Source organism: Ambystoma mexicanum, chromosome 6p (genome assembly GCF_040938575.1).
Source record: "Ambystoma mexicanum isolate Mex_15411 chromosome 6p, UKY_AmexF1_1, whole genome shotgun sequence".
NCBI lineage: Eukaryota > Metazoa > Chordata > Amphibia > Caudata > Ambystomatidae > Ambystoma > Ambystoma mexicanum.
This window is the reverse complement of record NC_090935.1, coordinates 1,215,152,285-1,215,176,091: the sequence shown is the minus strand read 5'-3', so window position 1 is coordinate 1,215,176,091 and position 23,807 is coordinate 1,215,152,285. Positions and strand designations below refer to the sequence as shown.

General features: G+C 48.9%; 1 protein-coding gene across 5 annotated transcripts in view; it reads right to left on the bottom strand.

The window, feature by feature from the left end:
• The window catches only part of GKAP1 (G kinase anchoring protein 1), a 1,031,394-nt gene that overhangs the window by 99,294 nt on the left and 908,293 nt on the right, over window positions 1-23,807 (bottom strand). The gene's annotated exons all lie outside the window — the stretch shown is intronic.

The window sequence follows — 23,807 nt, the reverse complement described above, 5'->3', positions numbered from 1 at the left end:
TCAACTCCAAATTAACGAAAAATTAATGCATTGGTTCCCTGATAAAGAAATTAAATACTGGACAATGCAGATTTTGTGAACACACACATTTTCTAGAAACATTAAAACATCTGACAGTCTACTGTCCTTTTTTTGAATATACAAGAAAACGAATATTGGGGGATTACTTGTACTCTGACTCAGGACTGAGCAGGGAAACCTTGTGGCAAAGATGTATGTGGGGAAAGAGCCAATCCTTGACTCTTTCACTAACCAAATTTATAAGATTTCTAAAAGTGAAATTGTTAGACGAGACACAAATGTGTTATAATCTAACTAATTGATAAAGGAAAAAACTTCTGTCTATTCAAAAGAAATTATAAGCTCCTAAAACTTTGAAATCGGACAAGTACAAGTGCATTTATGTCATCTGCCCTATGTTTGAAACCATTTCGTGAAATAATTTTTTATAATGGTAATTGGTTTAACGAGAAATCCTATTGAGACATGTATACGATAATTCTTGTCCTTTGACTGTTTACAGTGGTCTTAAAAGTTTTGTTCTTTGACTGTTTTATAGTGGTCTTAATTTTATTTCTTTTTTGTCATTTGTTGATGAAATTGCAAATGTAAGATTTGTTGAAATGTTTTATTATGTAAAAATGAAATTGTAAAGGTATTCTTATTGATTTACCATATACAATTATAAATAAAAAAAGCTATTGCTGCACTAAAAGCTGCATGGGAGTCCAAACTCTAAGAACTGAACATTTCCCTAGAGGCTAAAATCTACACGGTCAGCATAGACGTCAACCTCCTGCGGCAGGACGATAGAACTATAGCTGAGCAAACTGGCACACAGGAGAATGAGGTGAAGGCAATCACAGACATTAGCAAGGAGAACAATAGATACACACCCTGCAACAGAAAGTGGAAAACCAGGCTGAAGAAGCAAAAGGAAGGGCGAGAAGGAACAACATCCAAATTGTGGGGCTTCCGGAAGGGGAATAAAACCCCAACCCCACGGAGTACATTGAGAACATGATAATACAAGAGATAGGGGCAGGAACGCTATCCCAGGGATTCGCAGTAGAAAGGGCACACAGGGCCCTGACTAGGAGGCCGCCACGAGGAGCCCTGCCCCGACCGATCATAGCCAAGATCCTGAGCTACAGAGACCAAGAGAAAATACTGGAGTACTTTTGAAAAGGCAGAACTATTTCAAGGGCTTTCGGCAACCCTCACAGCATACCCGGATGATACATTCTTGGTGCAAAAGCAACGCCTGAACTTTGTGGCAATCAAGAGGAGGCTGCGAAACTCACCTGAAATATAGACTGCTTTATCCTGCAAGACCTAAAGTTCTACATGGAGGCAAAGCGCTTTTCTTTGAGGCCCCGGAAGATGTAGCGAGGTGGATGGATGGGATGAACTGTCCAGACGGGGGCTATGATCAGGAGCCTAGGGTGAAGGATAAGTGATCAGCATTTTCTTTTCTTTTCTTCTCATCAAGGAGGCGGGCCCAGGAGGGTAAACTAGAGCATCGCCCCAAGATGAGACATGGGGGGTGGGGGGGGGGAGAAGTATAGGGAACTCGGCTTGATGAGTTAGTAGGAGAGGAACAATAAAACAGCAGAAGCTGGAAGATAAAGGGCAATTTGCCACAAGAACTTGGAGCACTGAAACTAATATAAGGGAGCAGTACCAGAGAGCACGACTTCACCCCCAGAGGTTAGATTAGGTAGGATATTATAGTATAGTATCCACCCGCAGCAACCTCCACACCAGTGACACAGGGTGGGGGTTGAGACACAGGGGAGCCTGAGATTTAGGGATGGAGTTGGGCAACAGTTTGGAGAGGGCGGGGTGGCGGGTAAGGTAGTTGTAGGGGGAGTTTGGTTTGAGCGGGGGAAGTGGGTGAGGGAGGGAACAATTAAGATGACACAGGAGCACAACACGGAAAGTCTACAAACACAACTGAAACGGTACAGGAAAAGATGGGGGAGGAGGGCAGATGGAGTAGGATATAGCTGAAATGGGGGACCTTAGAATTGTGACCTGGAATGCACGAGGGTTAAACACGTACATTGAGCGCAACAAAGTTATGACGTATTTATGCCGGCAAAAGATAGATATAGCAATGCTACAAGAAACCCACCTAACTAAACAGAAACTAGAGTTGATGAAGAGGAAGTGGAAAGGGACCATAATAGGGGCCACATACTCAGTATATGCTAGGGGGGGTCCTTATATGGATTGCGCCCCACGTCCCATTTAAATTGTTGCAACAGGAGATGAGAAGATGGGAGAATGGTGCTAGTAAAAGGGATAGTGGGCAATAAAGTGGTCAACCTGATTAATATCTATGCCCCGAACAATGATACTGCACCTTATTTTAGAAATCTGTACGCTATTGTTATCTCATACATGGAAGGAGCGGTCATAATAGGAGGGGACCTTAACTGTACGCTAGACCCCAAGATGTATAGATCAAATGACAAAATAACCAAGCCTAACTCGGACGCAAAGGCCCTAACCACATTCATGCGAGAATTCCAGCTTACTGAAATATGGAGGAAGCTTCACCCCAAATGTAGGGGGTACTCCCATTATGCAGCCCCACATGGTTTATATACTAGGTTAGACCACATACTAGTTTCTAGTTCAATGGTGGCAGAGTACAAAGCAGCAGTATTATCAGACCACACGCCACTGTTGGTGAAGTGGCAGATCTCGCCGCCCAGGATACCGACATGGAAACTTCGAGCAGAAGCATTGAAAGATACCATGTTTAGGGAAGATCTAAGAAAAGCAATACAGGAATACTTTGAATTACATGATGGGAGTGTTGAGTCGGCTGGCAGACTCTGGGAAGCGTTTAAGGTAGTGATAAGGGGGCAGTGACATCAAAGACGACCGGGCTGCTGGGGGGAATAACGGCAGACCTGCAAACCACAGAGGGGGAGATTGAGGCCAAAATGTAAAAGAGTCCAGACTCCCCAGAGAAAACTGAGGCGATAAAACACCTAACTGAAAAATGTAAATCCCATTGGGAGAGATTATGTAACCAACTACAGAAAATATATAGAGAGACAGCACTCGGAAGAGGATAAACTAGGCAGATTGTTAGCCTGGTTGTGTAAAAGCGAGACCCAGAGACAGGTGCTCGGGGAGATGCGTCGCGAAGATGGCGCAGTCGAGGACACACAAGAAGGAGTAAATGAGTACTTTCAGAAATACTATTGTAAATTGTATACCGATGAAACAGAGGAAGAAGAAATTGACATAAATGAAGTGCTGGAGGACATTATCCTACCCAGGCTCGAGGTAGCCGATAGAGAACGGCTAGAGGCACCACTGGAATTGGAGGAACTGGAATACGTAATAAGTAACCTACCCACCAATAAGGCGCCAGGGGCCGATGGCCTCCCAAGTGAATTTTATAAGACATATATGGCAGACCTGCTTTCACCACTGTTGGCCATGCTAAATTAAGTGTTTGAATGGGGTAGGCTACCAGAGAGACTGAGGGAAGCTGTCATCATTCCGCTCCTCAAGCCAGGCAAAATAGACCACTGCGGATCCTACATACCTCTGTCAATGTTAAATCAGGACAGTAAGATCCTTACCGCAGCGATGGCAAACAGACTGAAACCACTGATAAGCGCCCTGATACATCATGACCAGACAGGATATGTCCCTCAGCGGAGCATCTCCGATAACCTTAGGAGATTGCACCATGTTATAGACCAGACCGCTGGAAGCCCCTGAGAATTGGCGATAGTCTCACTAGCCGCAGTCAAGGCTTTTTACTCCGTCAAATGGTCCTGGTTACTAGCGGTACTTAATAAGTTTGGGATAGGACCGGTGTATCTGCAATGGGTGAAATTATAATATAGTGCGCCGATTGCCAGAGTCCAGACATGGTCGGTGATATCGGAAAAGTGGACGCTAGGCAGATGAACTAGACAGGGCTGCCCCTGGTCCCTGATGCTGTTTATTCTAGCGCTGGAGCCACTAGCGGCATACCTCAGATACCAATATGGGGAAGTGGGCATTACAACGAAAGGTGGACAGCACTTGATATCACTGTATGCGGATGACATGCTGCTGTATCTAAGTTATCCTGAAGAAAACTTACAATACATACTAGAGGTACTAGATCGATATGCAATATCATCGGGCATAACAGTAAACCCACGGAAGTCCATGATATTCCCGCTAGGGAGATATATAGGAATGCCTCAAGCTAGGTTACCGGTGTAACAGATTGAATGGGCGGTAGACACCTTTAGATACCTGGGGTTAAATGTATATCAAAAGGTGGAAGATGAACACAGGAATAATACAGAGAAAACAGTAGAAGGGATCCAACGTAGCAGGACATTCTGGTCAAGGCTGCCCCTAACCATGATGGGGAGAACAGCACTGCTTAAAATGATAGTATTACCCAGGCTGCTACACAATTTTGCAAATGTCCCGTATCTGATACCTAAACGCTTATTTACTAAACTCCACAAGATGTGTAGAGGGTTCATCTGGCATAATACAACAAGGAACCGGGTAGCCCTATGGAAATTACAAAATCCATATGATCGGGCGGGTATTAAACTACCCAATTTTGAGGTACATTACCTAGCAGATATGTAGCCAGATGGCTCTCTGAAGACACCACATCAGAGTCTAGGCTATTGAGGGAGGAATGTACACCTTATTTCTTAAATGAATGGATGTGGGTAACTGAACCCCCAAATAGTAAGAGAGGCACTACTGGCCCTGGGGTAGGAAGATCTGGCATAGAACCTGTGTAATGCTGGGAAGCCGGACACTGTGCTCCCCGCAGGTCTGTTAGGGAGAATTCTCTGTTAAGGCTAATTTCCCAAACCTAGTGAATCCCCCAGCAGCTTTGCTGGATTTTTGGGGTTTATTTCTTTCTCCTGCTAATAGTGAGACACTTTTTCTCCCACTCTTAGGCATGATTTGAGAATGTCCTTTGACTATGTAATGTGTTTTATGGGCTATGGGGTATTTTACTCCATAGGGCTTCATGTGTTTTTGGTATGTGTGTTACACAGCACCCTCAGTGCAGTAACACAGGGGTGTCATAGTGACCCCCAAACAGACTCCATACTCTGGGACTGACTACTGTCTCCCAGGGCATGTAAAGTCACCATTGGCTTTACTAGTCTCAAATTGTGAACAGAACCAGTACAAACCATCATATTGTGGAAGTACTGGTAGGGGTAATTCGATTGCCCCTGGGTCTGTTTTCCAAGGGGACACTGTCCATTCCTCCCTTGTCGAGTTTCTGGCTTGTGGCAGTGGATACCACGCAAAATATTCCACCGGAATATTTCCTATGGTATTTTCCCATTCATTTTAAACGCACCACTTTTTGGTGCAATGTTAAAGATACCGCCGGGTTATTTATTTAATATTTATTCCCCGGTTGGGTCTTTTTGCCAGGACTCGGTTTTAAAATGGCATTTGTGTTCGCCTCTGAAACTTTTTTTTAAAAAGTTTTTATTAAATTTCACAAACAAAAACAATAAGCCAAACAAATAGTGCATGTTCCATCAGTTTCAATACACTTTTTTTAACTTCCTAACCACTACTCCCTCTACCCCACCCCCCTTGCGAGTCTATTGCATTGAACCTTCAGTTTCCACACCCTGTGGTTCGGTCACCTCCTCCACAGGCTCAGTCGGGTCATCCAATGACCCAAACAGTCCGGCTATCAGTGATTTCCAGGCCATCAGGGACTCATTCTCCTCCTCCCCCCCATTGCAACACGCTTCTTGCCATGCCGTGGTTTCGGCTTCTGCCCATTTTTGCAAGTCCTTCCACCACACCTCTATCCTCGGCACATGGCATGACTTCCATCCCATGGCAATCCTCCTTTTTGCTAGCACATAAGCCAGGTCCCTTAGTTTGCTTACGTGCCTGAGTTTCTGTGGTCTTGGGAACCCCCCCCAGCAGACAGGCCCACACCGTATCCACTACCATCTTGACCCCTCTTCCTTCTAGTTTCTCCTTTACACCCCTCCAAAACCTCTCTATGATCGGGCATGACCAGAACATATGCACCATGCCCGCGTTCTCTTCGTCACATTTGGGGCATGCTTGCCGACCTGCATTCTCAAACCTCGATATCCTCCAAGGCGTCATGTAAGCCCTGTGTGTTATGTAAAACTGTATCTGTTTGAGCCTCGCGTTTCTAGACACCTTCTTACGATACCCCTGCACCCTTTTCCACATCCCATCTCCCATTTGGGCCCCAACCTCCGTTTCCCAGTCCAACCTCAACTGCATGACCTCCTTCCCCACCATCTCATACAGTCTGGAAATCTCATGACCCCCCTCAGCTATATCATATATCACGTCTGTGGTGGCGTCCAATTCTTCCCCCAGCACAGTTTCAGGCCATGTTCTCTTAATCCTCTGTACCATTCTGTGGTACGTAATGTACTGGCCTTCATGCAACCCAGCTACTTCCCGTAGCCCCTCAAAAGTAACACTAGAGCCCTCCTGCCAGATGTCCCCCATCGTTGCCACCCCAGCCGGTTCCCAGTGGGTCCGGAGTATCAGTCGCAGCTGAGCGTCCGCCCCTGTCAGTACTACCAATGGCATCTGCGGAGAGCATGGGGATGGGTCCCCCATCATTTGGCATGCCCTGCGCCACACCTTCCACCCTAGTAGCATCATTTTAGGGCGCCCCCCCATTTCCGCTCTGGGTGCCCACATGACTTCTTTCAAATAAAAAGGTGCACAATCCCGCCCAAGCAACCTGTGTTCGGAGGTCTCTTCATCAGATAGCCATTTGGCAACGTACTGCAACTGGCTCGCCAAATAGTATGCCTCGTAGTTGGGCAGCTTCCACAACGCCACTCTGTTTCGCGTGCTGTGCCACAGAAAGTCCCTACACATGCTATTTAGTTTAGTGAAGAACCCTCTAGGAATCAGGTACGGTGTGTTCCCGAAGTAATGTAGGAGCCTCGGCAGGACCACCATCTTTAGCATCACTCCCCGTCCCATCATCGCCAGAGGCAGCTTCGCCCAGAACCGCATGCACTTCTCGATGTTTCTAATGGCTACTTCTGTGCTACACTTGTGCTCTTCTTCAACAGTGTGGTATATATTAATCCCCAAGTATCGAAACGTGCGAACCACCCATGGCACTTGCAATACAGGTAATCGCTCCGATGGAATCCCCTTGTACCCCCCCAATGGGAACATGCTGGACTTCTGGGGATTCACTGCTATGCCAGACAACACAGCATATCTCTCCATCAGTTCTAGGATGTACTGGAGATTTTCTTCTGGGAATTGTAGGTACAGCAGCATGTCATCTGCGTATAGGGAAATCAGGTGCCGCTCCCCTTTCACCTCAATGCCTATAGTGTCATATTGTTGCCGCAGATAGATCGCAAGAGGTTCCAGGGCCAGTATGTAGAGCATAGGAGACCACGGGCATCCCTGTCTAGTACCCCTGCTAAGCTGCCACCTCTCTGAAATCACAGATCCTGTCTTAACTCTAGCCAGCGGTTCACTGTACAAAATCTTCGCCCACCTCACATAGCCAGGCCCTAACCCATAGTGTTTCAGGGCCGCCAGCAGCCACGGCCACCTGACGGAGTCAAAGGACTTGATCGCATCCAAGGACACAATTGCCATTTCCTCATCCCTTCCACTGCCACACTCAATGATTCTCTGGAGTCACCTATGATTATTGGTGATGTTTCTATGGGGGACATAGCCCGTTTGATCTGGATGTATTAACTTGCTAATGACCCTCTTCAGTCTATTCGCCAGGACTGCAGTCAGTATCTTGCCGTCTTGGTTCAGCATCGACACAGGTCTAAAGGAGCCACAGCTACGCCCAAGTTTATTTGGTTTAGGGAGAGGTACTATGACAGCCTCTCTCAGTGACTCCGGTTAGCGGCCCATCTCGAATGCTTCGTTTATCATTTCTAACAGAGGGGGGGAGGACCTCTTCTATATATACCTTATAAAATTTGCTTGGGAGCCCATCTGTCCCCGGGGTCTTACTAGTAGGCAACTGCCTCACCACCTCCCCCAGTTCTTCCAGGGTAATCGGGGAGTCCAATTCCTCTCTTTCCTCCTCGCTTATCTTGGGCAGCCCCATATCCTCCAGCGTTTCCTCTATCATTACGCGGCTGCTTTCCCCGTATAACCCTTTATAGTAATCCACAAACGCTTTATTAACTCCCTCCTGGGTATCCTCTACGCTACCATCTTCCCTCTCTATAGTTCTAATTGTGGCTCTGGGGGTCTCGCTCTTATATAACTACGCCAAAAGTCTCCCCGGTTTATCGCCTCCCGCATGCTGTCGGTCTATGTACCTTTTATAATTAAGGTTACACAACCTCTCCCAATATGCCGCACATTTTTGCTGTAGCTTAAGTATCATATCTTATCATCCCCAGCTTTCAAGGCCTCTTCCAGTTTTGTTTCCGTCTCCCTCAGTTTAGCCGAAACCCGCCCGCCCCTGTTGGCCCTTGGATTTCGCCATGGCCGCCCCCCTCATGACAACCTTAAAGGCCTCCCATAATGTCCCCGCCGAGTCCACACTCCCAGTGTTGGTTTCAAAATAGTTTACTATCTACTCCCGCAAGTACTCTCTGAAGAAGGGGTCCCTCAACGCCTCCGCTCGTAGGCGCCATGTCGGAATCCTCGCCCTCGGGGGGCAATATTGCCATGCAAGAATCAGGGGCGAGTGGTCCGAGAGGACCCTGGCCCTGTACTCTATGTATACCATCTCCGCTATCATGTCCGGTGATGCAAAGACATAGTCCAGCCTCGTTGATAACTGATGTGGGGCCGAGTAATGCGAATATTGCCTTTCCCCAGGGTGCCACACTCCATGCATCTTCCAGCCCAAAGTCATCAAGCAGTGTCTGTAGCGCCCTGGCTGCAGGGGCCGGTCTATCTAATTTCCCATCCGATCTATCCACCCTTGGGTTCAGTACACAGTTGACGTCCCCTCCCCAGATCACCGCGCTACTCACACACCCGCTCAGATTCGCACTCAGTGTCCTAATGTACGCCGCTGTGTTTTGGTTCGGGGCGTACGTGTTAAAAATACTTATCTCCCTGTTCTCTACCAATCCCCTCAGCATAACCATCCTCCTGTCTGTCTCAGCCACCACTTGCAACACTGAAATGGGACATGTGGCGCTACCCATATAAGTACTCCTCTTGCGTAGGCCGAGTAAGACAAGCCCACCAACACCCCTTTCCACTTTACCGCAATCATGTCCATCCTCTCACGTGTGAGGTGGGTTTCCTGCAGCAATGCAATGTCTATTTTCTGCCTGCGCAGATACAGCATAAGGGAATAGTTTCTTACCTGTAACTCCATTTCTCCAGCATTGGTATCTTTCATGGATTCACATGCTTAGAATATTCCCCGTCAGACTGGGACCCCTCGGTACACATATATAGCCTTTTCCAATAGGAAAACTTCCGACACTTTTGTGTCCTATCTACGTCCTTTTAGGACCCGCCTACGCATGCTCCGTAGGCCGTCCCCGTATAAGAGGCCCGCCCCCGCGGTTCCCCTTCAGATTTCGGCCCCTCCAAAGTAGGAAGGGTTAAATTAATCCATTAAATACATTACATTCCGGGGAGGTTGGCGGGCGCATGTGAATCCATGAAAGATACCAATGCTGGAGAAATGGAGTTACAGGTAAGAAACTATTCCCTTCTCCAGCATTGGATCTTTCATGGATTCACATGCTTAGAATAGATTGTATAGCAGTAACACTTGACACGGTGGTGAGGATGTAATGTAATATACCCTCAACATACTATACAATGCATATGTACAGTAGGAATAAGTTACCTCATATAACCTTACCCACATAAAATAAACTGTCATTAAAAAGGTAGACAACAGATTCTCCACAGCGTGGAGGTTACCTTACTGAAAAAGATGGCGCAGGACAGCTCTTCCCATCTGCACATCGTCCGCATGCTGCCTGGCAAGGCAGTAGTGGCGGGTAAACGTGTGGGGCACTGAACATGCCGCAGCTTGGCATATGTCCGTCAACGGAATTCCTGCCCACAAAGCTGTTGAGGAGGACATCGATCTTGTAGAATGGGCTCTAGGATGTCCTTGCAGTGGCCTTCCGGCCTTAGAGTGACAAAACGCAATCGTCGATGAGACCCATCGAGCCAATCCTTGTTTAGAGATTGCTTTTCCTCTCGTCGACGGACCATACGCGACGAACAGTTGTCTAGTAGAGCTGAATTCCTGTGTACGATGTAGGTAAAATTTCAGAGCCCTCTTAACGTCCAGGGTATGAAGAGCTTTTTCTGCTGCCGATGATGGTGTGGCAAAGAAAGTAGGGAGAACAATGGACGAGTGTTTGTGATACACTGTCGGAACTTTTGGGACGAACATAGGATTAGTTGCCAGGACTACTTTGTCCTTAAAGAATCTTAGGAATGGCGGCTCTACGACCAGCGCTTGCAGTTCCGAGATTCTTCTAGCTGATGTGATAGCAATCAAGAATGCCAACTTCCACGAAATGAATTTTATGTCGGACGTGGCCATAGGCGGTTTCATTAAGCCTGCCAACACTGTGTTGAGACTCCAAGTCGGGGGGAAACGTTTTTCCGGGGGAAAAGCTCGAAATAAACCCCTCATGAAGTGTTTTACAAGTCTGTCGCTAAATAGAGGAGACGACTGCCTTTTCCTTGTGAACCTCGAGATGGCCGCCAGGTGCACCTTTATCGATGTGAAGGATAATCCCCTCTCCGCTAAGAGGAGCAGGTAAGGTAGAACTTGTTCCGGCGTCACCGACAACGGTTGTAGGCCCTGTTGTCCCCTATACTATTCACAGAACCTCCGCCACTTATAGGAGTAGGATTTGTTTGTAGAAGGGGCTCTAGCCGCTTGCAGAATTTTTTGACAATCCTCCGAAACGTCTAAAGCACCGAACTCCGAAAAGTCAGGAGCCAGGCTGTAAGGTTGAGACTGTCCGGGTTGTGATGCCACACCGTGCCTTTTTCCTGGGATAGTAGGTTCGGGGCTTTGGGAAACCCTATGGGATGTTCCAGCGACAGGTGAAGCAGGTCGGAGAACCACGGTTGCCTTGGCCAGTATGGTGTCACTAGAATTACCCAGCAATTGTATCTGCGTATCCACTGTATTGTCATCCGTATGAGGGGGAACGGGGGAAAAGCATAGAGGAACATGTCCGTCCATGGGAAGGAGAATGCCTCCCCCATGGAGCCCTCTTGAGGCCATCTGCTTGCGAATTGCTCGCATTTCTTGTTGTCTTTGGTCGCGAAGGCGTCCAGAGGGGGGTGACCCCATTTCTCAAACACTTTCATCAGGTGAGCTGTGTCCATTTCCCACTTGTGTATCTGGGCCATGCTTCTGCTGAGGGAGTCTGCTTGGGAGTTCCACACTCCTGGAAGGTGATGAGCCACGACGGAGATTTCGTGCTTTAATGCCCAATGCCATGTTTTCTGGGCTTCTATGGAAAGAGTTCTTGATCGCGTCCCTCCTTGTTTCCTCAGATAAAACATGGCCGTTGTATTGTCGGTCAGTATTCGTACTCGCGAGCCCTTGATGTGTGGTAGGAATGCCTTCAAGGCCCATCGTACTGCTCTGAGCTCTAACACGTTTATGTGTAGGAGTGACTCCGTTGGAGAACAGCGACCTTGCGTTTGGAGAGCACCCATGTGAGCTCCCCATCCGGTTAGGGACGCATCCATGACTATGGTTCGCTGAAACTCCGGCTCCTGTAGGGGTACGCCGTTGTTCAGATTGTGGAAACTTTGCCACCACTGAAGGGTCCGAAGCAGCTTGTCGTCGTCGATGGTTATCTTGTCTGACCACGATCCTTGAGCCTGCGTCCATCGGTCCGCGAGGAATTCCTGGACTGGCCTCATGAATAGGCGACAGTTTTCCACCAGATGGATGCAGGATGCCATGGCCCCTAGGACCGAAACGTATTTTCTCACTGAGATCTTGGTGTTTCGCCTTAGTCGGCATGCTTGTTGATTGAGTCTTGAGGTTCTGTCGAGAGAAGGTTTCACTAGCCCTGACTGGGTCTCGAACTGTGCCCCCAGGAATACCAGCGATCTCGATGGCTGCAGAGAGGATTTTTCGAAGTTTATGGCGAATCCCAGCTGTTGTAGAAGCTGCATGGTGGCTTGTAAACTTGTGTTGGTCGACGCTGGGGAGGATCCCCTTACCAGCCAGTCGTCGAGGTATGGGTATACATGGTGGCCTTGCTTCCTTAGCCAGGCCGCTACTGGAGCCAGGCATTTCGTGAACGTTCTGGGGGAGGTCTTGAGCCCAAAAGGAAGAACCGTGAATTGGTAGTGAGTCCGCCCTATTACAAATCTTAGGAATTTCCTGTGTTTCCGACACATTGGAATATGGAAATACGCGTCCTGTAAATCCAGGGACGCTAGAAAATCCCCCTCTTGAACGGCGCGGATCACTTCCTGCAGAGTGAGCATCTTGAATTTTAGGCTGTTTAAAGACTTGTTCAGATCGCGTAAGTCTAAAATGGGACGCCATTTGCCGTTCGGCTTTTTTACGACGAAATATCTTGAGTAGACTCCTTGACCTCTCTGTGATGTCGGAACTAATTCTATCACGCCCTTTGCTAACATGAGTGTTACCTCTTGTTGCATTATCTTCAGATGGGAATGATCGGTGAACGCAGGTGGAATTTGCGGCGGGCTGTGTTTGAATTGTAGAGAGTGTCCGTTACTTATAGTATCCAGCACCCATTGATCCGTCGTTATTCGTTCCCATTCGTCGACATATGCTGAAACTCTTCCCCCCCAGAACGGTGTGTTGTATGTCACTGCTGATCTTTATTTTGCTTGTCGCTCGACGACGACGGATATGATGGTCTTTTCCTTGGGAGGCACGTCTGTATCCCTGGGAGGGGTAAGCTGATCTGCCAAAGGATCTGTCTCCAGATGCAGAGAATCTTGAATTACCTGAAGCCCCTCTAAAGGGATGAAAAGACTTGTAGTTTCTGCCACTCTGGAGGGCACCCAATGAACGTGCCGTGTCCGAGTCCTCTTTCATTCCCTTTAGGGCTTCGTCCACCTTCTCACCGAAAAGAAGGTCTCCCTCAAAGGGCATATCTAAAACTTTGTATTGTACTTCTGGCCTGAAGTAGGTACACTTAAGCCATGACTGTCGACGTAATACGACCCCATTATTGACTTGCTTGAAGCCTGACTCAGCGAGGTCCACCGCGATGTTTATTGCGTGATTTGAGGCTTCCTCACCTTCTCGGACGAGTAACATCGCTGCCTTCCTATGCTCTTCCGGAAGATGATCAAGCAACGGAGCTAGCCTGTGCCATATCTCCCTATCGTATCTGGCAACAATTGCCAGAGCGTTTGCGGCCTTTACTGTGGTCGCTCCTACGGATAGCACTTTTTTGCCAAAGGCATCTTGGCGTCTCGCTTCGTTCTCAGGAGTCGTCGTGCACTTGTGCTGGGCCTTCGCCTTCCTCGCCGCTGCCGCCGACACCACCGAGTCTGGCGTTGGTTGGGAGGATAAACACTTGGGGGTAGACTCTGGAGCCTTAAACTTTTTTCCAGGCGTCCTTTCACTGCCGGCTCTGAAAACGGGTGACGCATTGTCTGCAACCCCTCCTTCCCTACATGGTCTAGTATTGGTATCGAGAACACAGACCTTCTCTTACCCATGTGGTCGAACAAAAAACAGCCCTTTTTCTGTTCTTCCTGGGACAAACCAAATTCTTTGCATGCCTTCTCCATCATAGAATGGAATGACGCAATGTCGTCCGGAGGGGACGGGTGAGCTGGGCTTCTAGGGGTTTCCAACTCCACCTCTGACTCCCAGGTTGGATCCCTGGAGGGGGATGGTGAGATATCCGACATGGCTCCCCTGTCAGACTCCGAATCTGGCAGCTCACCTTCCTCTTGTGCCAGTGCTGAGATTGGCGTGCGTAGGTGCATCGGTTGACGGGCCCGGCTCATCGACGGGTGACTGTGGCAGGTTTGCCTGAGGTAGTCTCTGGTCCAACGACTAACAACGACTGAAGCGTGGACAGAATTTCCAACGACAAAACAGATTGAGGATTGAGGAGAGGGGCAGATACCGGTATAACGGATCCCCTCGTCGACGACTTGTCAGCCACTCGTAGCCCTAGGTCTGCTGGGCCAGCTATTCTCTCATTGTCGTCCTCCGAGGACAGCAACACAGCCTGTTCCTGTAGTAAAGTATCCGGGGGGATCGGATCAAAAACTTCAGGCCTCCTGTAGAACCCCCGTCGACGAGGCCATCGTCGACGTCGTTGTCGGTGGGACGGTGGATGCCACCTGCGTAAGTGGCAGGGTGGAGGCCGATGACTGGACCGCCGTCGACGACGGTGACTTAGCAGGTGGTTTTGGCGGTCCCGCCTTTTCCGCACTTGGCTTGCTTTTACTCGACTCTCGACTCGTGGTCGATCTACGATGATCGCCCGAGGAGGATTTCTATTCCTTTTCATGCTTTTTTGATGAAGAGGATTTCTTTGACGAGGAGTCTCTAGTTGAGTGACTTCCAGACGACTCTTTTTCCGTCGGTCGAGATTTCTTCGCCGGTGGTTCTGACGAGGTAGCGCGGCGTGATGTTTTCGCCGATTGTGTGGAGCCTACCTCCGGAGGGGGGTATGCCCCCGCTCCATCATTCAGCCATGCCACCAGTCGTCGACTGCGGTCTTTGAGGGTTTTTTGAGAAAACCCTTTGCATATGTCGCAGTTATCCGCCGAATGATGAGGGTGGAGGCAATATATACAATCCATATGTCCGTCCCCCTCGTAAACTTTTTTCAAGCCGCACGTCGCGCATGGGCGGAACATCGCTTTTCCTGACACGGAGGACATTTTCTGTACTCAAATTCCAGTAATGCAACCTTGTAAAAGATAGTAAGACAACGCGAGGAGATCCCACTACTTTGGAGACGGTTGAAATCTGAAGGGGAACCGCGGGGGCGGGCCTCTTATACGGGGACGGCCTACGGAGCATGCATAGGCGGGTCCTAAAAGGACGTAGATAGGACACAAAAGTGTCGGAAGTTTTCCTATTGGAAAAGGCTATATATTTGTACCGAGGGGTCCCAGTCTGACGACGGGGAATATTCTAAGCATGTGAATCCATGAAAGATCCAATGCTGGAGAACCTGGTTTCTTTTTAGATAGCTGTTAAGCCCCCGCACATTCCATGTGAGTATTTTAAGGTCCCCCATGGCCTGGTATAGTCCCGTTCCCTCCCCCCCAGGTATCGTTTACCTTCAAGTTCCAATCCAATCCATATAGGCTTGCATCCCATTCTAAAACCCCTTTACCCAAGAACACACCAAACTTTCCGTTCCCTCTCCCCCCGCCTCCCATCCCTTCCCAACCCCCCCCCCCCCCCCCAACTGTTGCCCAGCTCCATCCCTGGATCTCAGGCTCCGCCGCATCTAGCTCTTTCCGGCTTTCGCCTGTACTCGAAGCTCCGCATGGTGAGGCCACCCTCGTGGCCAACCTACTACAACTACAATTCGGGGGGTAGGGTACTTCCGCCCTGCGCTCCAATAGCACATCAATCAACTACACATTGCCAAACAATTTAAATATATGTAACTGCTACTATATTCCAGTCCATCAAGTCTCTCACAATCAGCAATATGTAATCGAACATCAGCCTCTTACAGCCAGGCCCATCGTTCTCAGCCTTCGCCTAGGCGCCCTCGGGAAGTTCGCTCACCGTCCTAGCAGTATGCATACCGTATCGGAGTCACTTTTCGCATCCATTTTGTGTCTCTTCCGTGTCTTGATCCGGGCAGCCCTGCAGATCCACCCATATTGTTGCACGATCTTCAGTTTCGCTGGGTACAACAACATATATTTTATCCCCGCAGCCCGTAGCCTCCTTTTGATAGTTACATAGCTGTACCGCTGCCTTTGGACCAGCATAGTATAATCCGGGTATGCCGTGATAGTACTCAAGGCCCTCTCAATTGTTCCGCCTTTCCGAAAATATTCCAATATTTTCTTGTGGTCTTTATAGTTCAGTATTTTAGCAATTATCCCTCGTGGAGGGGCCCCTGGTCTCGGCTTCCTCATAAAGGCCCTATGTGCACGCTCCACCGCAAAACCCTGCGAGAGTGTACCGGCCCCAATTGTTTGTAGGAGTAAGTTCTCAATGTAATCAGTCAGGTCCTGGCCTTCTTCGCCTTCCGGCAGGCCCACCACGCGAATATTGTTTCTCCTTGCTCTCCCCTCTGCTTCTTCTGCTCGAGACTCCAAGTTGGCCACTTGTTGTTTAAGGACATGGATCTCCTTTGCATTGTTGGTGCTGGTGTCCGTGTTAGATTTCACCGCACCCTCGAGGCAGCTTGTGCGTTCCGCCAGTCCCCTGACATCTTGTCTCAGCAGGGAGACTTCGATGCCCACTGCTTCGATTTTAGCTTCCAGGGAAGTGCGTAGGTCCATCATCACAACCCCCCCCCCCCCCCCCCCAAGATTCCTTCAATTCCGTGATGGCTTCTAAAATCTGATGATTATCAGCCGCTGTGGCGCCCTCAGCCTGTGCCACCGGGCCTTTGGGTGCGCTGGCCGCAGGAGACTGCTGTGTTTTCGCAAAAATATCCATCGTGGGTTGTTTGTTCTTATTTTTGCCCACAGCCCCTCGCGCCGCCATATTTAGGTCTCCGTTGGGTCCCCCTAGCGTCCGAGTGTCTTCTCAGCTGTAATTTCCGCTCTTCACCAACCGTCGTGGTGATCTCAAGGCAGTCGCAACATCTTCTCACCGCTGCTAGTTGCTGATCAATGCCGAGCGAGCGCTGCTCATGCTTGTCGTGGTGCGGCCTGCATTTTCACACCTCTGCTGCCCTCGGGCCCCTGCCATCCAGGCCAGCCCCCAAGCCTCCACGACCCAAGGCCCACAGCCACCAGGGGTTTTGTTCCGTCTTCACCTCGCCATTGCCATTCTTTCCCGGTGGCCGTCGCCTCTATTCGTCCTCTTCAGGTACCCCAGTGTTGTTTCCTTTGTTGTCGGCCATCTTGTGTGACAATGGACCGAACTGCAGCCGTCGTTCGTCGAGCAATTCCTCCAGACTCCCTGCTTACGATTCTCTCAATCTTTACACAATGAGCAGAGCATACATTCCCGTGCGTGTGAGATCAATTCTGGAACCCGTGGCGCATTTTCAAAGGTAGTTTTTTCGGATCATCTGTCGGATCCTCCGGAACTACACAGGAAGCACATCCTACTCCATGGCTGCTCAAGCCACGCCCCCCCTCTGAAACTCTAACCCAAGTCGAGTGCTTTGTTCCACTTTTTGGCGGGCTTCTCCACAGAAGCCCTCCAAATGGTGCCACTCTGTCTGGGGTCAACAGGATGTGTGGGAGGGGGATTAGGCACCCTGGACTGAGTGGCCTTGGCAACTCAAGTCGCACTCTTGTGTGATTGGCCCAGTGGTGAGCCGCCCGGCTCACCACTTAGCATGTTTGAGTGACAGCTAGGCTGATGAATGGGGGTTTTGCTGCATAAAAGTAGGGCTTTGGGGACGGGAACTTCAGAAGTCGCCACAGGACCTAAAGAATCCGAAGACGGGAGAAGCTGAGCCATCTACAACGACACCACCGGTGGAGCTCTGCTGTACAAACTCACCACTTCCCAGACAACAGAGGAGATCTTCTTCCAGGAGAGTCTTCTTCCCATTGAGCTGGTGGGACCAACCAGTTCGCCTTTTTCGCCTTCCTGGATCGAATCGTGGTCGAATCGCCCATGCCAAGCACCCCAGCGGCCGGATAGCCACGCTTCACCAATACCGCGAATAAAAGGGTCATACCTTTTAACCGGGAAACTCCGCGGCTGGTTTCTTCCCTGGCAGTGCAACGACCTCCAGCTTTCCGCCACGTCGAGATCATCTCTTCCCCTGGACGAAGCCCCGACTTGCACCCGCTGCCAGGAACAACTGCCCCCGCTGGAGCTTTCTCACCATTTCAGGTACTGTGTCCCGCCTGGTCTCCCTTGCAACAGATTGTCCATAGTGTCTCGTAAATCCTTGACTCTCTATCCTGGGGTGACCTCGGACCTGCTAACTTTACCTTTCTTAACTGATCCAACTTCTTTGACTTTTCTGCAAAGACTGAGTGCATTTCCACTGTGTGATCTTGGCACATTTCGCCTTGCTCTCTCCAAGAGCGGGCCTGGCCTATGAACTTTTTACTATACAGTAGATCCTGCCTTTCTTGACTTGCTGTGGTTTCTTAACAGTGTTGGTACTGTGTTATTTTCCTATTCTGCCTTTTCTGTCCCTTGTTAAACAAATGATTGGAGTGCCATCTATGGTTACGCGCTCACCTCTGTTTTGCTAAATAAGTGGTGTCTTAACCTAGACTTGTTGAATAATTAACTAGGGAGGTGTATATACTAATAGTGGCTGTGTTTGAACTTGCTTGACATATTAGTGCCAGTGTATTTTTACAAGTGGTTTTTTAAATAAATATTATATACTTTTATACCAAAGCTCTGGTCAGCGTTTGCTTGTGCTACTGTATTTTTAGCCCTATTGTGTATACTCTACATACTGCCTAACTCTTCTTGAGAGAAGTCCGACTGCTCAGCCACAGCTACCAGGTAAATCTGGGTGGTGCAGACTGCTACCAATTGGGTTTACTGCTTACTCCTGTAGTCTTAAACTTTTTGCAGTGGTCCCTAAGGGAACTGCACAGGTTTCTGCCTAACAAGGTCCCTTTAGTGACATTAATGGGGATAGATCAACTGAGGCGCGCCATAAGGGAACACTGGGAGCCGGTAGGGGTGACAACAGTAGGGGATGTGTTGCAAGGAGACGGCAGAATAGAGTTTGATAACTTAAGTGATGACACAGGCCTACAAAGCGGGCAGTATCTCACGTATGTGAGGTTGATGGCATTATTAAAAAGTATGTGGTCAGAAGCAGAACTGACCTAGCAGCCAGACGAGGTTGTAGAAATGTTCCAAACCGTTCCGACGGAGGTCATGAAGTCTCCAGAATTTACAAAATACTGATGTCTAAAGTGGGAAAGGAGGTGGTTCAGACGAGGGGGGACTGGGAAGAGGAAAGCGGAGAAACAATAAGTGGACTATGGGAAAGGGCAATGGTACCACAAAAAAGTGTTGAGGAACGCCTGATTACAACAGAATCAATTGTATATAACTCAGAGCACATATGAGCCCCAACAGAATTGCAAAGTTCACAAAGGCGTCCACACAGCGATGCCCGAAATGTGGGGTAGAAAATGCCGGGATAGTACACATGTTTTGGGCCTGTCCTGAAATTGCGAAAATATTGGAGGGAAATAGCAGATCGATTGGCTTCCATAGGGATTGAACTAGTGGTAGACTCCTTGTGGGCATGTATGGTGTGGGGCTTCCCTAGACCGCGCAAACTCAAGCATGTGTGCAAACTCAAAGACCTGGCCTATATCTTAGCGAAAAGAAGGATAGCCATGGGATGGAAAGCTCAGGCGAGACCCAATGTAGATAGCTGGTGGAAGGACCTCCTGCAGTGGGCCGAGGCTGAAACGGTGGTCTGAAGGGAGGCAGCATGTAGAGGGGGTGAAGAGGAAACAATCATTGATGGCGTGGCAGCATTTGATTGCATCTCTGTCGGGCCTGGGATCCGAAGAATTGGACACGGATAGCTACCTGGATTATGGAGAAGAAGACAGTTGTGGATTACCGGACCGTGTTGGCATTTATGTAGAGACTGTAAAAAGGGGGGAGGCGAGGAAAAAAAAGCGGGGTGTTGAGGTTTGAGTAGTTTATGCACCATGTTAAGGTGCACTGTTGGTTATGAAACTAATAAAATGTTTTTAAAAAACATTAGCTCTTTGCACGGCTGCACCCTCCTTAGCTTTGTCCACTTCACTTCTGTGGTCTCGGCACCGTTTATGGACCAAAGGGTCCACTGCGTCTCTCCTGCGGTAACAGGACGGGACAGGACAGGACATCTCATAGCACGTCCTCCTTTAGTGTTCTTGTTCCCTTTCCTTTCTCAACACAGTGCTTCGGTAATTTGCTTCGGTTCTCTCCGTCTTCCTGCACGCTCTGTCACCACTTTGGGTTGTGGCGTGCCAGGTCCTTTCCAAAGCATCACTTTGGTATTCTCTCCCGGTTATCTTCTCTGTGACGGACACTGCACGTCCAGGACTCCATCAGCTGGGTAGCAACAGCTGGTTTGAACTTCGCAAACCTTCTCTCTTGCTGTCAGGGCTCCGCCTTCCAGTTTTATGAAATGCTCCTGGGACTTCCCTGATCATTTTCACAAGTCCTTCTCTCTCAAATGTTCATTCATTCATTATGGCTTGAATGAGCTTCGTCTCAGTTTCTCTTATAGATCTTTATGGTATACTTGGTTGACAAAAACAAAACTTGGACTTGTTCTTCATGTCTTTCTTCCCAAGATCCTATAAAAGAAGGTATGATGATCTTAGGTTTAGGGAGGTCCTCACTGGAGCACGAGTCCTTGTCCCCAAAGGTGGAAGCCTCACCTGGTGGGACCCACTTGCCTCTACCCCTAGGGAGAGTGTTGTGTAGCGAGCTCAATTCCGTAGCCTCAGAAGGAAAGACTCCCCCCTTGATAGAAAGTGACAGAATCCCGTGATTCGTCACACCACTCTGGGAGACAAAACAGTGACAGACATACTTTATAAGGGGTGATCCTGATGAGTCGAATCAGTGCTTGAGATGGCGCATTCAATGTCTTCCAACAGTTCAAGCAGCGGTTGAGACGGCAGCAAAACAATTGTTTGTCAGTTTGAGTCAGTGTTTGCGATTGTGATTTCAATCATGTTCAGCAAATAAGAGTCAGCGCTTGACTTGGTTACTACCTCAAAGGTGGAGCCGGCGGTTCGGGTTGCTCTAAATATTCCATGGCAATGGATCTAAGCAGGCATCTTGAGGGCTCGAAAAGCAGCAATCGGTCCAAAGTTGAAGAGAGTGCCAAAAGCAGCACAGCGTGCCCAGTCTTATTTTGTAGGGCATTGAACAAGGCTGAAGCAGCTCAAACACAGTTAGAACCTGCTACTCCTGTCCAATCCAGGGGCTCTGGCAAGGTTAGTCCTCCTTGCTCTCCACTCCCAAACCAGATAGCTTGGCTGGGTTCCACCACAATCAGTGAGGAACCTGGTTCCAGCGCAGCTGGTAGAGTGGCAGGCATTGGTCCAAAGCAATTCACTCCCACTATTCCCAGGGGATGGTTAGGGGGCAGCACTCTCCTTTGGCTAGCATACCTTCTAGTTTCACTTTTGTGGCAGAGAACTATGAATTTGACTGCACTCTCGATAGAGGTCCACAGGTGTATTATTCCCCATGTCCAAAGTACAATCAAAGAAGGGGTGGGATACCCCTTCCTGTTAAAAGCAAAATGGGGATTGGCAAGCCTCTTTCAAGGAGACCATTCCTGTTGCTACCTTCTAACATCATACACAGAGTGCCTTGTCCTGCAGAAAATGGAAGGGCAGGCAGGAAGAGAGCTCTGATAGAAAACTAAGATGTGAAAGCCCTTCTCAGGCTTAACTCCCTTCTGTGGCTACTCAAACTAACTGTGCCCATTGCCAATTCCTGCTGACTTCACAGGCAGGCTGGAGTGCAGCTCCCTGGCTTTTTTATATCAGTGCTGCCTTTTGAAACAGACTCCTAGGAGATTTCCTGTTCAGGGGTACTGGGCCTGAAGGGGAGGTGTTACACTTCCTCCACAGGGATCAATAGCTATTGTCTCACTGGGGAAAGTGGAAACAGCCAGGCTAGCCACAAGTCCACATTGCTGACATCACTGGGCCTGGGCTCACATGTCGACACTTGCTTAATATCGAATTGATGTGGTTTTAATAGTTGTGTGCTCTGATCAATTACCATAAGGTTTAAGTTATTTACCTGTAACTATTTTTCTCCAGCATGGGTCTGGCATGGATTCAATGTTCATGAATATTCCCCATCGTCAGGCTGGGAATCCTCGTTTGGAAAAAAAAAAAAATCAGTTTCACTTACAAACTATATTTCTCCTTTAAACCAATCACTGTCCTCTGGGCCATACTGTCCCATCCAATGACAGTCCTCTCCCTAAACCCCTCTTATGGCAGCCATCTTCAGATCTGGTAAGCACATAAAGTGGCAGTATGACCAAGAAGAGCCGCAGAGGGGTCGGAGGGAGGGTTTGCATGTGTATTCATGCCAGACCCATGCTGGAGAACAGTAGTTACAGGTAAGTAACTTAAACCTTATCCAACATGGGGTCTAGCATGAATTCACATGCTCATGAATAACAAATACATAGCAGTACAGCATTACACAACTATGCGCTCAACAGAAGCAATTACACTTACCCCTGGAACAGACTCACCTCAAGCAAACCGGTTGCGTAGCAATGCTTGGCCAACTCTGGACTGTAATCCCTGTCGACGTAGTAGAATTTCGTGAAGGTGTGCGTGGACCTCCACGTAGCAGCCCTGCAGATGTCGAGTAGGGGCACACCAGACACGAACACAGTCGTGGCAGCGATCGCTCTGGTGGAATGGGCTCTTGGACGGCTGGGAAGCGGTCAGTTAGCCAACCAATGACAGTACCTGATGCAGCCAGAGAGCCATCTTGAGATGGAAGCCCAGGACAAGGTCTTCCCATGGTTCACAGGATCAAAGTTCATAAACAGCTGTGAAGTCTTCCGAAAACTCTTTATGCGCTTCACTGAGAACTTCCGGGCACGAGCAATAGCCAGCGAGTGCAAGGCCCTTTCCGTCAGCGACAAAGGTTTCTGGAAAAAGTAACACCAAAGGCTTGTTGAGGTGGAAATTTGACAGAACCTTCGGCATGAAGGAGGGGCGAGTACGCAGCAGCACCACCCTCGATTCATGGAAAGTCGGGTATGGCTGCTTGCAGGATAGGGCCTGGATCTCACCTACCCTTCTGGCAGAGCAGAGGTGATGGCCACAAGGAAAGCCGTTTTCCACGAGAGAAACCTGAGCGGGACCTGATGCAAGGCTCAGAAGGGGCCCCCCATGAGCCTCGTCAGAACCACATCGAGTTCCCATGCCGGGCAGGAGCCTTCATCAACGGGAGAGATCTGAAAAGTCCTTTGAGAAACTCCTCAACGAGTCGGTGGGACCAAAGTGAAGATCTTCCTGGTGACCTGGTGTAGCAGGAGATAGCCGCCAGATGAACCTTGATGGAGGCGTGAGCCAGTATGGCCTTTGCCAAGCATAGCAAGTGCGGCAGGATCTGTGGGGCCGTGATACTCAAAGGGGCAATCTTTTGTGACGGGATCATGATGCAGGATTGCGCCTCCTTCTCTGGTGAGAAGATCCAGAACCACCATCAGCTTGACCGGAGGCGACGCTGACAAGCTGAGAAGGTCTGGGTACCAAATCTGCCTCGGCCACGCCGGAGCGATGAGTATCATCCTGCATTGACACTGTCTGAATGTGTTGATGACTCGTAGCAGGAGAGAGACCGGAGGAAACATGTACAGAAAAAGCCCTTCTATAAGGAAGGCATGGTATCAAAGTACAACAGACACAAGTGACCACAGTTCGGTTACCAGACATTTGGTCGAAAAAAATTGGTCGACCAGACAAATGGTCGAACCAATTTGGTCGAAAACCAAATGGTCGAATTTTTAATTTTTTTTATTTTCACCCCTTTTTTTTATTTTTTGGGCCCCCACCCCCCAACCCCCTTTTTTTCTCTAAAACCCCCTTTTTTTTAAAAAACGAAAACCCGAAATATAAAAAAAAAAATTCGACCATTTGGTTTTCGACCAAATTGCGTCGACCAAATGTCATTC